The following is a 17,448-nucleotide window of genomic DNA, read 5'->3' on the forward strand; positions in this document are numbered from 1 at the left end:
AAATGTTAGTCTTCTATTTACATTATTTATTTAACAAATATGTGCTTGTAAACTCTGCATAGAATATTTTTTGATGTTTATTTATCTAAAAAAAATATATATTATAAAATATTTTTTGTAAATATTTATAAAAAAGCAAAAAATTAATATAATAATTATAGAATGACAATAATTATAATTGTTATTACTATTATTATGCATATTATGTTTTCGCATTTAGTTATCAAATTAATTTTAAAATTCATAACCTAAAAATGTCAAAAACATTCAAGGAATATGTTATACTTGTAAAAATCTAATAGACGGACGAATTATAAAGTTCATTATTTTATCCGGATACTGTCAAACGCTCATCACCAGTACATATAGTAAATAGCCGGATGAAATATTTTGGGAGCTATATGTCCGTATATCCGGACGTTTAGACGAAATATTTCGTCCGACTAGCCGGACGTATAGACACTTCGTATTTATTAACCTCCTTGTAAAAATACACGCAATTGATGAGAGAGGGCAATGGATATTTATGACATACTGGATATTTTTGTCAATAATTGAGAAAATTGTAGCAAAATATTGATTCACTTGACATATGCAACAATTAAAAAACAAAATTTTGTAAAGAAATAAGTAAATCTTTTACACTTTATTTGTGAAAAACGGGGATGACATAACGGAAATTCTAGCACTTCTCGCGAATTTGTTACTAGTTTCCACTAGCAGACGGTCTTCACTGTGATTGGTTGATTCATGACTGATACCAATTTTGAATATTAGATTTTAAATAAATTGTCAACATTTATTTAATTAGAATAACAATATAAGAAAACGATTTTTATAATTAATACCGCTTTTTCTTTTGTTTAGAACAAAAAAATTTTCATAGTAAAGGAAACAATAAATTTTAGATGATTTTCTACTGTTCACTCCGCTTAAGCAGAAGAAAATACTAATGGGACACCATTAGTCAAATCAACAATTTATAGTAAAATATCCTTTTTAAGTAAAATATGTGAAATCTGTGAAATAAGATCAGAAAACGAAAAACTATTAGGTATTTCTGTGATTTATGATAGGACGATTTAATATTGGGAAGTGTTTAAGAGCCAAGAGCCATACAAAGGATCATAGTTTGTCATTTGATCCCCACTATTTCGTGTCATTATACCCATTGTACTTTTACGCCTTTTACGCATTGGAGGTTAATGTTGTTAACAACTGAAAGAATTTTATTAAATGTGTATTAAAATTATTAACTTTGAAAAGTAATATTTACATTTGATTTGAATAAAAAGATATTGAAAGTTATTTGCATCGACAAAAGATGCTTCTATCACTTTTCCAAAATGGCTGCTGGTTAACAAGTGCGCAAATGTAATTTCTATCTCCTTTGTTCAATATTATGAAGATTATGAATATTATCAATGAAGCATTCTGTCTTTCTGTCAATTCAGCTGATTTTATTTAAATCTTGATATTGGTAAGTTCTAAAATACTAAAATTAACAAAATATTATTCTTTATACAAATGAGAAATATAATCCGATTGGTAAATATTAAACTCTCTAGTTCCCTGTGTCACGGTGTATTTAGTTTCTTGTTTTGTCAAATGTGAACATTTTATATTTCTAAAAAAATTTTATTATTTACAATAAAGCGGGTGTATCATAATTATCTTCTGTTATCTGTATGATTTGTATTATCAATTATCTAATGTAATAATGACCAAACGCACACGTGAAAAAAGTGAGGTTAGGAAGCGTCCAAGTTATATTTTGATAAATATTGCAATGAGATAACTATTGTTATAGATGGTAAATTTTATTTCACATATCTCATGTTTAGAACAATGTAACATTTTTAACACAAACTAATATTTATTTTCCAGCTTTGGTGATTCGGTTAGAAGAAAGAAATTCCATCTCTGAAAGATTCCATTTCCATTATTGAATTGACATTGAATATTCAAGAATTATTTGACAATTAGGTATAAAGTGCGACATTGATGGACAAGCTTCGTTATTTTGGTAAATATTTATTAATTCTTAATAATAAATACGAAATAGTTTAATATAATTAAATAATCGTAAATAAATTTAAAAGAAAATTAAAAAATTGATGATCCCCGAAGGAAGGGGATTTACCTGAAACGACGAGATGGTCTGGTAGGGAATTTTATTTCTTCGTGTTGACCTTTTTGTTCACAACCATATATTTAAATAATATTAAATTTTATTTACATTTGAAAATTAAATCAAAATAAATAATTATAAAATTTAGAAACAGTTAAATAAGCTAAAAAAATTTTTTGTTGAAATAAATTATAAATTTATATAACAGTTTTGTGAATAAGTAAGAAAATATTTGTTTGTTAAAGTAAATTATAAATTATAAATTTATATAAAAAAATTATTAAATATTTTTTTGTTTTTTTCAAAATGAATAGAAAAATCAGATTTCAGTAATTATTTTGTTTTTAATAAAATATATTTTTTTCAGCTTCATCAAAAGGAAGAAGGCAACAATTTTTTACCATATTAGAAAAAATTCAGTTTATTTTTTTTCAACAAAGAAATAGTTTTGCAAAAAGAGCAACAATTGTGTGTTAAACTCAGTGGTATTTGTCAATTAAATCCTAGATTTATTAATGAAAGTAATTTGCGTCAGTGCGGTTTTGTAAATTAAATATTCAATTAATTAAAATTTGAGTTTGGGATTTTTAATCATTCATTGATAGAACTACATAGTTACAGAGTAGCTTGCATTAAAAATAGTGGATTTTCAAAATATAGAGTCTGGGGCGGGTCATTATATACTAATCTTGCTAACACTAATTTGTAGTAGGTCTGTGATTTGAAAAATTATTATAATTTAGTCAGTGCGGTTGGGAAAAGTGAATTTGGAAGGATTTCAATCGGGTATCTTCAAATTTCAACTATGGTACTTTATCATTTTATAAATATTTAATTTTTCAGTAATTTTGAACAAATTTCTATCAAATAATAAACTGTTAAAGTTTTATGTAACATAATTTTATTATTTTAAAGTATTGTGCAGATTGGCTTCTAAGTTTCATTACTCTGTTTTCTTAAAAATAATTAATAACTTTAAAATCAAATTTACAGATAAAAATAATTTCAATTTTCTATATTTTTTGCTTTTATACAATGAATTAATTTTGATTTTTGTAATTTCAGAACTTATGGATTTAACGATGATTGTGGGGAAATTTTGATACAAGAGAGGCAATTTCGACATTACTTTGTGATAATTCGTCATCGGTGAGTCCCTCTTATTTTCAAATATTTGTCTAAAATATTAGATTGTAATAAATTTGAAAATTGATTTTATTAGCGATTGGATAATTGTTCTGTTCATTAGATAAGAATTTTTTTCTTGATTTTTGTAAGCATTTTTATAATTCTATTTATTATTTATTTTTACGTTTTTCCCTTGAAGATAATTTTTTTTGCAGTAACTTTTATCTATTTTTTATCCACTTTGTCAATAGGCGATTTTTTCATTTTGTACCATGAATAATCCATTATAATTTTAATACTATTGTAGTAAAAACAAAAATTGAGAAAATGAGTTTTATATTTATGAGATTTTTGAAAAAACTTTAGAGAAAAATGGGAAAGTGTTTAAAAATGCGCCCTGAAAAATTGAATTTCATGGTTAAAATTTTGAAACACGGTAATTAAGAAAGTAGGCAGGTGAATTAGTTTAGCAGAGCTCTTTCGAACAGAAAATTATGGCAAGGAGACAGATGATTTTACGTTGTGCGTTATGCTGGGGGTGGAGCAAAAAGCACTGACATCCAACAGACTGACAGTGACTGACATTCGTCTGACGTTTCCAATGATCTCCAATGGTTAAAATTAACGGTCTTCAAAAATCGCTTTTTAGAAGAAATCACTGTCCTTGACAGAAGAAACTTTCTTAAAATATTCTATTTCCTAGATTTTAGATTGAAAAATAAAATTCTAAATAAAATTTCATTTTCCTATTTCAAATATTGAATCAGTAAATAAATTCCTACTTTTTTCTTCTTCGGTTGCATAAAGAGGAAATAAATTAAAGTGCTTCAAATACAAGCAGAAAGAGAGCAACTCGACTCATTTCTTGAGATTTTTTACATTTTCTCCGAAAATGAACTAGAGGTCCGCTTCCGTCGTGAGGGGGTAACGTTGGCCGGGCAGTATATTTCTTCTATTGTTTAGCGACGGAGTTTCCTATTGTTTCTAGAATTTATCGTTTCACGGGAAGTTTGGCCACACGGTATAAGCGGGTGCTTTCATCTTGAGAGGGAAGAGATAGATTCTCTCGGGTGCTCAACGATAATTAGTACTTCTCCAAATTATTTATGCCTCAAATAAATCAGGTGAAAGCTTAATTGCTTTCCCCGTTCCATACCTATCCGATAATTTTGTGCTGACTGTGCAATTTATGCGCGAAAGATGCGCTTCTATCCTTCGAGATGCGTTACATTGTAAAATCAGCAAATCAAATTTCTAAACTCTTGTTTCCATTCTATTTATTTACATATCTCTGCTCAACTCTGGAATAAAACAAGTCTTCTTCTTCTTCTTCTTCTTTTTTCCAAAATCCAAGAAACATTAATTATTTCGATATCAGTGCCTCTTTATGGTAAAAGTAAAAATAATATAAAAAGCTATTAATTAAATTCCTAATCAATTCGATACAGTGTTGAAAAAGTAAAAAAAAATTGATTCTCGATCAAGTAATTATATGCGCGTCGGCAGTCCACTTCGCTTTCGATAATCGATAAAGACTCTCAGTTTCATTCTGCCGAACCTTGCAATCATCGCTCGTAAAGCTGGACCACGAATCGTGATTTTAACGACATCCCTTTATCTATCCAACGTGTTGAATTTATGATCTTGAAAGTCAAATTTATTTCTCAAAGTAAAATGTACAATGAGAATAAAAAGACTTTATTTTATAAACTACGTATATTTGAGTGCATGAATATAAAAAAGAAGTGAAAAAAATATATAGTATAAAATCTGAGAATTACTAAGAAACTTGGAGTTTCAAAGGAAAAGGAAGTGAGGAGAAGGGATGTTTGGCAACAGGTTTCATCCCTCCTCTAACACTACCCCTAGAGCTATCATCTTTTCTGAAAACGTCTGATTTTTCGTTCGACAGAATTTATTCTATTCCCGTCCCCTCCTCTCGACACTTTCCCACTACGGGAATTCGAGTTATGCATTTTGCGGGAAAACCGGTTTCATCCTCAAAATTATAAAGCATCGCTACATATATATATCTCTCTTCTCTATTTCACTCGGGAAGAATGAATCGAGTACATATTTTGACAAGGACCTTTAAATTTTCAGTTTACTTTTTTGCGACGATTCACTGTGTTTTGCATTTTAAAAATTAATTCCATCTCTTGACAAAACTTTCAGATTTTTTTTTATTTCAATATCACTTGAGGAAAATTTTTAATTTAGTTTAAATCTCTGTAAGGATAAACAATTTTTAGTCACAGTTTTTCTAAAGATATTCAGGGTTGCCACAGGTCAGGGTAATCAGGAAAAAGTCAGGGATTTTTATTAAAAGTACTGGAAAAAATTAAATATTTAGAATTTACAAAAAAATTCTGAATTTTTTGCCTTTTTGTTTGCCTTATAAACTATGAAATTACCACGAATTCAGGACTTTTTATAAAATTCAATTGTTTTCATAAATAACAATATTCATCACAAGAATTCAATTATTTTCAAAATTAATAAAATTATTCGTAGAAATTTAGTTATTTTCAAAAAATCTAAAAAAAAATTGTTTTTCGAGACAAAAGAGGAATCAAAAGTGTTGCGAGGCAACACAAAAGTTGTTCCTTTTTTGTCTCAATTTGATATCTGCAGTAAAACTGTGAGTGTTAAAAAAATGCATTAAAGTTAAAGTCCGAACAATGTTCTTAAAAATTTTTTCCACGGAATTTTGATATTTATTGAAAATTTTGTAATGTAATGTAATGTGTAATAAAAAAATATAAATGGTCTAGAAACTTGAAGAATTTCTTTTCAGTGCTTATAGCAAACATTTGAAAGGTTCTTTGTAGCCTCCTACAATGTTCTTTAAGCCATTGTTCAGTGTGCATCGATAATTTGGAACATCCTTGGTTCTTTGAGATATTGGTGCATCGAGATCGCACCTTTGAGGAGGGGAGAAATTGGAGGGTGCATAGATGGTGCCGCCACCAGTCTCTTCGGAAAAATAAATCTTCTCTTCCTGGAACACCAGCTCGTTGGCCACGATATGTACTAAAAAGAGATTTTCAAGACCAGTTCTAAGCCTCCCACCATCCTTAGCTTTTACTTAAACAGTAGTTTTCTTTGAATAAGGCCCTGAATAAACATTTCCACTTTTTATATCAACATTTTATTCTCTCATTTCTGTATTTTTTCATTTGGGAAAACACTGAATATGCTACTTCAGCATTTAGATGCTTTTCGAATTTTTCAATATAATAATTCATGCTGTTTTTATTTTTTTTTATTCTTCAACAATTTAAAGGCAAGCTTTGAATAAAGTCTTCCGGAAACTTTCATGGAATAGAAATAAACTGGAAGCTGGATTTCGTTGCACTGCACGGGTTTCGCCGTAAAGAAAATTTATGTCTAGCCACTCAAGGACAAAAACACCCTGAATAAAGTACTGCTATAGACTGTGGACTAAAAAGTTTCTCTTTTTGTAAAGCAGGTGCTTCTTTTCTTTGCAAATGCATAAATTATTTTCCTCGAGGAAATAATAATTTTTGAATTTTATTTGTCTTCGAAATACCAAGAATTGGTGTAAGCTCTAATATTTCGTGCTTGACATAAATTAGAAAAACATCAGCATTGTTGATATTTTCCATAAAGAGTTGGATTATAAAATATAAAAAATTTGAAAAGCAAAATCCTTTTAAAACTATTGAATAATTTTGAAAAATGACATTGTGCTTCCTTTCTTGTCGATTACCAAAGACCGAAATTCTGAATGGCACAAAACGCCTGACAATCGAAGCATTGTCGCTCTCTCTTTGAAAGTGCAGACTTCACGTTGGAGGAAATAATATTAACTTCCGGTGGCAAGGTTTCTCGCAGCTAGCATCCCATCCTGCAACGTCTTTGTAATCTGAGAAGCAGCTCGCGAGTTTCCAATATGTGTCCTCCGTTTCAACTCTTTCAGACACTCGACCTCTCTCCGTTTTTTCAAAACCCCTTCCCTGCTTCTCTCGTTTTCTCATGTGCAACCACCCGGTACGCGAGTAATAAAAAAATTACAGGTCCCTTTGACGGGACACCCGCAATCAGAAAAAAAATTACACGTTCCCTTTAATCTGATTTTCATGGAGAATCCCCGGACTGTGGCAAAACCTCCCCTTGCTCCAGAGAAACGTTCTGGCCGCAAATTATAGTTCAATGCGTTTTTCCATTGGGGTTGCAACTGTTGCGTCAAAATCAACCCCTGCCATGCAAAAGGTTTTCTTTGGGGTTTATTTATTTCAGTAAAGTGTATCGTGGCTCTTATTTTTAAACAGGTCAACGTCTATTGTCTTTTTTCATTAAATTTTCTTTCCATGTACACTAAAATATCATCAAATACATCTTAATAAATTATAATCATATATAATTATGATCCCAAAGTTCTAAATGTTCAAATGAACGAAATTTATTTCTTCTAGTTGAATGTTTATTACAATAATGTATAAACAAATATTTTTAGTAAAAACATTTTGTTCATTTGAGCGTTCCGGTTCAAAATTGAATCATTCAAGATCGTCTTATTTTTTGGACAAGAGTATAAACATTGAATATGAAAGTCACCTGAAAGTAAAAATTTTAATTCACTAAAATTTAGACCAATTTTAAAGAATTTATTACGATAATCAACCACCGAGTGAAACAAAGTTCTAAAAAGTTTTACCTGAGTCCGGTTGCAATAATACAAGAAAGATAAAAGAAATCATCGAGAAACTCATAAAGATAAAGTGCAAACTTGTCTTTTGTACGATATGCAAATTACAATCTGACGGCATTTGTGTTTATTTTTAATTGCATTATTATCTTTGAGGAGTTTCTAAGTCTAGACAAAAAAATTTATTTTAATTATAAAAGATTATCATCTGAAAATTATTAAACATAATATACAATAGACATTTGAGAAACAAGATATTGCAGATGTAAATACAGTAGGGCAAAGCTCCAGATTATTCTATGAAAGCTTTTTGTATTATACGATGTTTTCTCTATTAATGATTCTTGCATCACAAGATCACAACAAAATATTTGCTTTTAAGACATCAGACCAGTTTGAATAGGTGCGCGAGATCCAAGGTCTCCAGCGTCTTTCATTCCTTTCTTTCCATCTTTCTCTGCTGCCGCGGATCTTTTATCTTCTCTCGACGCACCTCAACTAACCTTGCCGAAAACATTCGACCAAGGGACCAGTGGAACACGTGGTCCCATTGTATTCCTCTTTCAATTATTTCCTTATTTCCAATTCAACAAGTTTCAATTTTTAACTGCTTAACTGCAATTGCAAAAAATGATTTCCAATTTTACAACGACTACAACATAATAAGTAAAATGGGGTGTTTCAATTATAGAAACGTTTCGATTCAGTGCATTCAAATTGTATTTCAAATATAAAAGAAAATCGACCAACTATTCATGAAAAAGTTGAACTTGCAGTTTTGTATGCAGACGACAACAATGAGCAGACCGAATGAACGGAGAAAACCACCCGTACTGCAAGATCCACATCCTGTTTAAATCTGCAATGATTTAGCAAAAATTTTTAGGAAAAATAAACGTTTGTTATTTTAGTTACTCGAAAAAATTTGCCCACTCATCCATCTAAAATTCATCATAAACAATTTTTGTATTATTACAATCTGTTGTTTTTACAAATGCATTTTCGAGACAATTATTTGACTAAACTAAATAACGTTGAGTAATAAGAGTTGATTTTGAAATGAAATTAGTTTTCTCTTATTTTAAAGAATAAATGTTTTATAAATAGTTATTATTGGGTCTTAAAACTTTCCGCTTCGTCGAAATACCCAAATAAGCAGGATGTACTTAACGATTTTTACGAGCGTCGATACAATTCCGGGAAAATGCAGAAAACGTGGGATCCGACACACTTTAATCGCACAAGGAATGTGCTCGATGAGAGAGGCTGGTGAGGTAAGGGGCGAGGAATATTCATTAGAAGGCCGCTGATTTGAAGGCGATTTAATTACGGATCTACTCGTCTACCGTTAATTAATTTGGTCGAAGTAGTTTAGGCTCACGGACTAGTCGATCGAGTCGGTGCAACTCTGAAAGTGACAGGGGATGACAGTCGCCAATTGATAAGGCGATCTACACATCAATGTCTTTCGGTTTTGTGCTTCAATTTTTTCAACCAAATCTTAATTAAATTGTACAATTGATAATTTTTTTCAATGTAGATGGATGATACAAATGAAATGTAAAACGCGCACTATTAGGAGAAAAGATGAAATTAAAGAAAATTTAGATAGGGAGATTTAGAGATGTAATTTGATCCTCTCAGTTTTGTAAAGTTGGTAGTTGATGTGAATAAGGTGACAGGCATTATTCGCGCTCTTGCCCTCTTTGATGGTCTTTGATGGTCTCTACGCATTTTGCGGCGCCTTTATCTACTAAAAAATAGGGCGCCTCTCAGATATCTTGTTGTCCGATGAAGAATAAGTTCTACTTCACTGAGTCAGTTTTAGGTGTCCTCCCTAAGTAGTTAAAAGATAAATGCTTTCAATCTCTCTCTCCTACAATACATTCGAACATCATGCTATAAAATTCTCTCAAATGGATCAAAATACCTTCATTTATTCCCAAAAATGACATAAATTTTGGCTTTTTCAATTCATGTTTCCATTCAAAGAAGACATGGTAAAAACTTGACTTTATTTACCATCAAAAAATATTCTTATATAGAATCTTATTTTTTTCCCCGTGAGTAATGAAATGAGATCTATGCAGATTTAGAAGTTAAAGGAGAGAGAAAGGGTTCCTCGAATCACCTATTCATCGAGAGTCGAGTCCAAGTTTTCGAGAAGGACCAGAGCAAACAGCGCGAATTCGCGCCAATCAACGCTGATTCAAATTTTTAAACTTGTCCGACTACTTTTTCCCGAGTATAGCCGTTAGTCCCAGCGGCCCTTGTTCATTAATAAAGACATTGATATATTCCTTGATATGCCCTTTTGAACAACCCCACGAATCTACGGCCGCAACATTAACTATTTTTACTTGCTTTAAAATTCAAATTTTTTTCTATTTCATAATTCTTTTTCAATTCTTCGATAGAATGGGATAAAATTAGCTTAAAAATAATAAAATTAGCTTATACGTGTACCATTGAACGGGTTTTAAGAAAGGAATTTTAAAAGTGATAACTAAACAATGAGTGTAATCAGTTTCTATTATTTGAAATAGCATTTTTTTGGCACCGCTATAGTGCATTTGAAATCAAGAATTTCTTTTCAATTTGTGAAATACGATTGGAAAAGTATATGTACACAAGGCAATGTGGCACAAAATAAAATTTAAAAAATCAAATATGGTGAAAAACTGGTTTCGTTCTTCTGAGTCACCATTTATAATGATGAGTCTCAGAAGCGCGTGTAGTGTGTGCTTCTTGGCCAAACTTAAGAAGATCTAACTATACAATTTTTAAGTGTTGACCATCTTTTTTATACATTTTTAGAAAATGTATAACTTTATTATAAATTTAATTCACTTGATGCTGATAATTTGATAAATTTCAGAGCTTCGAAAGTTCTGATTTTTATTAATTTTATTAAGTTTCATTCAAAAATTAATTGCAAAAGCAGTTCTACTTTATTTATTTACTTTCATTTCCATACACTGGCAGGTTTATAATGAAATTCTAGTTTGAAAAAGAAATACGATTCCATTTTTAGGTTCATTACCGCTGATGGTCTGCTTTTTTCGGCAGAATTATATTCTTCTAAGAAGAGTGCCGTTATTTAGAGCATTTAAGACGAAGCTCCCAATTCTAAATCGTGGGAGCGAAAAAAAGGTATAGATAGTCCCGTTAATCGAATAACAACCCTTGTATTTTCTCTTTTACTCGCTTTACGTCCCTTCTTTCTTTACCTACCCTCTTCAAAACAAGAAAAAAACGTAATCATGGCCCTTGTCTAAAATCTAAAGACTGGAAGGTAGAACACAAGAAAAAAAAACTTCTTTCCTCGGCTGCAAAATTGTTATATATTCTTGGAAGAAGGATTTCTCATTTATTCTCTTCATTTTAATGATTATTGTAAATATGCAAATTAGAAATGTTAAAAGTGATTAAAGTTTGTAATTTACCATAGATTTTTTAAGGATGTCAAATTGAGACAATTTGCTATTTTTAGAAAAACGGTGGATTTCTGTATTTTGAAAATATTGTGTGTTATCAATAATGTGGAAGTGGGTTTTGTCATATGAATTTAAATGTTGATGGTCCGAGTGCAGTGTTAAATTAAGGGAGATGTCGTAGACTTTAAGGCAAGATATAGGGAGACTTTATTAGTCACTCTATCTGTTCAGAGGTATAGCACATAACGACAAGGATGTACGTACGTCGAACGTGCTTTGAGCCTAAAGTGCAGTACACGGATAATGGCTCTATATTATGATGCCATAGTACCTATGTTTATCGGTAATCGACAGCCATTTACATATACAGGTAGGTACTGGAACTTAACGCTCTCAAACTAACAGTAATGACAGTACATCCTCAACAAAAAAAATTTCATTGTAATACAATACAATGTTAATCAACTAATCTTTAAATAGATGTTGTGGAAAAAAATGTCTAGAATCCCAAAGACTCGTTGAGGAAGGAAGCCTTATTTTTTTAGGACAATTAAGAAACCCTTGATTCTTTGATTCGCAAGGAGGGGCCAGACTTCTTGGTCAGGATTACGGGTGGTTTGGTTCGGCACGTGGCACGCGTATTTCAATAATAGCGGATTTAAAGCCCGGGTCTACACTGCTTCTTCCTCTCTTTTTCTTTCTCCTTCTTTCACCTTTTTTGAGGCACAATCGAGAGAGAAAGGAAAAGGGAGAAACGAACGCGTGCCCATCGAAACCCGCGTGATGAGTCCACGACACCTTTTAGTTAACTGCTGTAGCTCACTTTCTTATAGACAGTCGCCGATCCATTCTGCAGGTAGAGATTTCCTCCATCACTCCTCGATTCTGCTGAGAAACATGCAGGTAGCGAAGGAATTTTATTGCCATAGGTCGTCTCATTGGCCTATTGCCCTCACCTGTGACAATACATACGTTCATCAATAAGGCTCGAATTGACACTTGATTCATTCATTCCGTCCCTCAATATGTAAACACATAATTATGTATAGGTATTTTTATTACAAAAGTATTTTCATTCATATATTCAAATTTCGATGAAAAGAATAATTAAAAATTATTTTACGACCTTAATAATTTGTTAAAATGATTCTAGAAGCGAAATTTAATAAGGCACGTTGTGCCAAAATGAAAGAATCAACATCTATTAGCCGAGTGTATAAAAGTTGGAGAAACACGACGACTTTAGACAGAATTTATAAGGAAGAAAAATTATAAGGCGTCGAGCAGCTTGTTCTTAGAATTGAATCAAACAAGTGTTACCACCCTCATCCCTTCAAGTATATATAATATATCTTGGAAGATTCTACGGGGAGACTGAAACGGATAACTCGGTCTCATCTAAGGTATACACGATCCCTCTTAGCGATCTTCTGACTATAAAAAATTTCAAGCCCTTCTGCAGCACTTTGTCAACGCAACAACTTTTTTTCCTCTCAATTTTCAATAACGTGAAATGCAGAGAGAATTATTTTCAATTTCTCTTTACCACAATTACATATTACAATTGTTCTGCTATTATTATTTACAAGTTTGCTTAGGAGAACTTGGAACTTGTTAAGTTTGAATTTGTTCAGCTCATTTTTGAATAATTAGAAATATTTCCCGACAGTTAAAGGACGAGTCACGTTTGTAATTATCAATCTCAAGAGAAAAAAAAGTAATTTATTATCAATCGCGGCAAGGCTTGGATCACAAGGAAGGAATGAAAGAAGAAAGGTTATGCTCCCCGAGTCAAAGTGAAATGAAGGGGTGAATCTAACGATTTCGCGAGGAACGGAGAGGGATACATAGGTGAGTAGATGAGAAAAAGACAAAAAGAGGAGGGGCAGAACATTATTCTCCAGCGATGAAAGAGGATGAGACAGGAGAGAAAGAAAGATGATAGAAGGCGCCTCTCCGATCATTCGTCTAGTCTAACATAACGACTATTTTTTTGCTGACGAAGAGAAAAGCTAAAACTGTATAGGAATTCAGGTGCTTATCTTTTCTTTCCAATTTGTGTATGCGATGAAGACGAATGATTTCTTCAGTTTACTTTTAGTGATTTCATTTTTTTGGAAATTCTTAGAACAATTTAGAGTTATTAGAATGAGGGGAACCTTTTTCTTTTTGTGCATTTTAGATAAGAGAATCTTATAAATTGAATTATTGTAGCAGCTATTATCGTTTAGTATATAGTTGAAAAGTTATTATCACAGTAAATAGAAAATCTTAGATTAGACTTAAATTCTGTTTTTGGTTATTGAAAGAATCGGTTAGAAATAATGAGTGAAGAATGCTGAGTGTTCCTCTAAGATGAGTACAATAATTTGTCTGAATACGAGTTAAAATTAAAAATGAGCGTCTAATTTCTTCTGTAGAGCATCTGTGTTTATGTCTATAGTCACTCAAAGGAATTGCGACAAAGGCAAATTTTCGGAAACAGCAGTTTAAAAAACACTTCTCCAAGAATAGAAACATATAATTGGGTCACTGGTGCACATTCAATTTAGAGTAAATACATTTGGTAATGACTTCCCCAGACATATAAAAAGAAGAATCCTTTCGTTCTTTCTCACACTTGTTCTTCCTCATATTCTCCTTCTTCTTCTTCTTCTTCTTCTTCTTCTACTTCTTCTCTGTTTCTCCTTTATTTTTTCTATCTCCATTAGCTTCTCCGTCAGCCCGCAGGGGTTCCAAAAGGTCAGACAAACTTACACTTTCTCGCTGGTCCAACACCAACCTTCCGCCTCCTCCAACGCACTAAATCCTCTTCTTTTCTTACTATTTTTCACCTTTATTTTGAAGAAAGTGATTTCCAAAGGATTTTTTATATTATTTTCCAACTCTTGAATCATTAGATCCATTTTTTTCAAATCGATTTTATCGAATTATAATTAAAAAACATTTATGTTCTGGTAGCTAATTTTTACACAATATAATTAATCTTTGAATTTGGAATATGTAATTTATAATAAATAGAAAGAGGTCCATTTAGTTTATAAGAAACGTATTTGTTTATCACACGTGTCAGGAGCAAAAAAGCTAAATTCCCACGGATTTTATTTTAAAACATATAGGTACAGCGTCACCGATTGAAAAATAAGTGAAACCATACCAATAATTAATTATGAGGAGAGATAAATTTGTCTATAAATTACTGGAGAATTCCAACTGCGAATTAAGACAATAAAAGCATACATCGAATTTACATACTTGTCTTGCGACATTAAATATATGATCTCAAGTTAACTGTTTTTGGTAGGTATACATACATAGGTATTATTAGAAAGAAAAATTAATAGTTTTTCATGAAATATATATTTTGAAAACGTAAAAGTTCTATTTGAAAAAAATTGAAAAAGAATTTTCTAAATTGTACATACGTTTGTGTGCAAAATATGATTGAAATGAAAACAACCTGGGTCAATGTCTTCCTTTAAAGTCATGACCTTGAAACTGTTCCTAAATGTTCTGATCATAAATTCATTCAAGGTTATACAAAAGACAATTTTTCATCGACTATAATTTTTAATTAAGAATTCAATCCCTATGTGCCGACAAAAATTAATAGGTTCGCATGTAAAAATATAGACAAGTCGAATTATATTTTTCATTTTCGTCTGAGTCAGCGAATTCTTTTGCTCTTTGCAGTTCTGACATTGAAAATAAAAAGTGACTCTGGTTACAAGTTAGGTTTAGGCAGGTATAAGATCAATTTACAATATTTTTTCATTCTTATTTTCTAACTTTTCATCAATCTTTCTTTGTTTCTTATGGTCTGCATCTTTTTATGCAGTTTCAAGTTCAATCGAAAAATATGAGAAATGTCGGCTGTCCTTTGAAGGTGAAAAAAAACTCGTATTTTATTTTATTTTTTTATTAATTTTGTATTCCATGATATATGTGTATACAAATTATATCTCTGATTCTCTGAAATCATAAACTGGCTGAAATTGAAATTCTAATTACATTCGAAAATATGGCTATTTATAACTTAAAACTATTCTCTGATATTTATGAACACGGAAATATTTTATAGAGAAGATGATGAGAACAGGATTTTCTTTACATTAAATGATTTTTTATTTCATAAGCGAGAGTTTTATTTATTATCAAAATATGAAAAAGGTATTTAATGAATTTATTTTATTTTTTTTTGACAGTGTTTAAAAAGAATAATACTTTCAAAGGATAGAGACAGGGATGATATTCTTAATCCGCGTGTGGATTAGTTCCACTTCCAAAGTTGAAGATGTACACTTTTTGTGGGTTTCTAGGCCGCTAAAGAGCGAATGAATGAACACGACCCTCCGTAATTCATTCATGTACCACCCCACTCCTTCTTTCGACGATCCAGCTCAATCTTTCTTGGGCTTGGAGAATGGGTGAGACCCTTCATCTCGATTCTTCCTCTCTTTCCATGTAACTTATGTGTATATTTTCTTTGCCTCCCAATAATGTGCAATTGAACCTTAAAACTTGACACATGCAGACTTTATTTTTATTCCTCATCTAGAGTCAAAGGACAAAGAACTTAACTTCTGGATTATCACATATTCCTATTTTTGGTGTTTTATGAAAATATTCCCTTAACAAATTCTTTGAAATCAATAAGATTTTTTTAAAAAGTTTTTTTGTTTTTAAATTGGTTAAAATACTTATTGAATAAAGATTAATTTTTAATTATTAGACTAAAATAAAATAGATAATGTAACAATCATCTTTTTGAATGTAAGTTCATATTTGAACTCTGTTTTTCTTACCTGAAGACGTATCATTTTTTCCATCAAGATGAAGTAGACCTAAAACAACAATACTCACTTTTATACCCCCATCCTGCTTAATTCAAGTTTTCTTCTAAAATAAATTTTTTTTCTATAAGAATAAAAGCTGAAATGTAAAAAACTTGTTTTTACATTCATATTCGTTGTAAATGTCTTTCACGTGAGCTTTGTCTGTGTTAAAAAAATGTAATTAAAATTCACGTTGGTGCAGTCTTTTTCTTGCTCTTAGCAAAATAAACAAAACTGCGATGCGAATTTTAACCGAGTTAAATTGCTACAAGGTTGTCCTAAGCAAGTCGGCTTATCGTTGAAAGATCGTTCCCGCGAAGGAACTGCATTCTTTTCCTTTGGGGCCACCAATCAGAAGCAATTTTTATTCAACACTCGAGTATAGGCAATTCTAACATCGAACATTTCCCACAACACCGAATTTTATTTATTCAGTTAAGCATTTTATTTTAGAAATCTGTTTTCATGTTTTAAAAAATTATAATCATTTAATTCAAAAACATTCTTATTTATTAAAACATATATTGGCAAAAAAAGAGATATATACAAGATTTAAAAAATGAAATGCATTTTTCAAGACTTGGGACATTTTTTTGGCTCTCATTCCTATTTTTGTGAAAAGATTAATTTAAACTCTTGAAAAAAAAATCTCGAACTGAGTTTTAATTAATTAGAAGCAGTTTTCAGTGAAGAGAACGGAATTCCAAATCTCTCTTTTTTTTCTCGTCTATATTCCAAGATAAGATCTTAATATCGTCGATTTGGACAATCGTCCTTGACACGCCAAAAGCGGTACATTTAAATTGCGCTTGCTGATTCCCAGAGTCGTTCAATTAATTCCCCAAACGACAATTAGCAAAATTATTAATAAAAATTCTAATGAAGCTAAATCAGCGATGATAGAAGCCTTCCTGTGTGGCCAAGAGATCGAGTTTGTTAATACAACAACGTCTTCAAATTGTCTGTCAATTGACAGCAATAATTCGCAGTCTGAGGCCCACCCTGCGTCACTCATGGGAAAGTTCATTATTGAACATAATAATTCAAACGTCGAAATCTGAAAGATGTTTGGAATTCGTTACTTTGACAGCCACTTAGAGTTCATCCTCGACTCCTTCCCCTACTCTTTTTTTCCTCCTAATCAGTCAACGTATAGAAGTATATTTATTTACATTTTTTTTAAATGTTAAAAATTGTTTAACGAAAGTAAAATTAATTTTCATAATATTCCGTGCGTTTAGACAT

At 31.1% G+C, this 17,448-nt stretch overlaps 1 protein-coding gene across 1 annotated transcript in view; it reads left to right on the plus strand.

Moving 5' to 3' along the window:
* Positions 1-1,184: 1,184 nt before the first annotated feature.
* Positions 1,185-17,448, plus strand: part of LOC122512160 (aquaporin-like) — a 151,114-nt gene continuing 134,850 nt past the window's right edge. The window contains exons 1-4 of the mRNA XM_043627863.1: positions 1,185-1,480; positions 1,888-2,026; positions 2,499-2,939; positions 3,197-3,280. The gene's annotated coding sequence lies outside the window, so the exon portion shown is untranslated. The remainder of the gene's footprint in view (positions 1,481-1,887; positions 2,027-2,498; positions 2,940-3,196; positions 3,281-17,448) is intronic.

This window comes from Leptopilina heterotoma, unplaced genomic scaffold (assembly GCF_015476425.1).
Source record: "Leptopilina heterotoma isolate Lh14 unplaced genomic scaffold, ASM1547642v1 Lhet_95, whole genome shotgun sequence".
Lineage (NCBI taxonomy): Eukaryota > Metazoa > Arthropoda > Insecta > Hymenoptera > Figitidae > Leptopilina > Leptopilina heterotoma.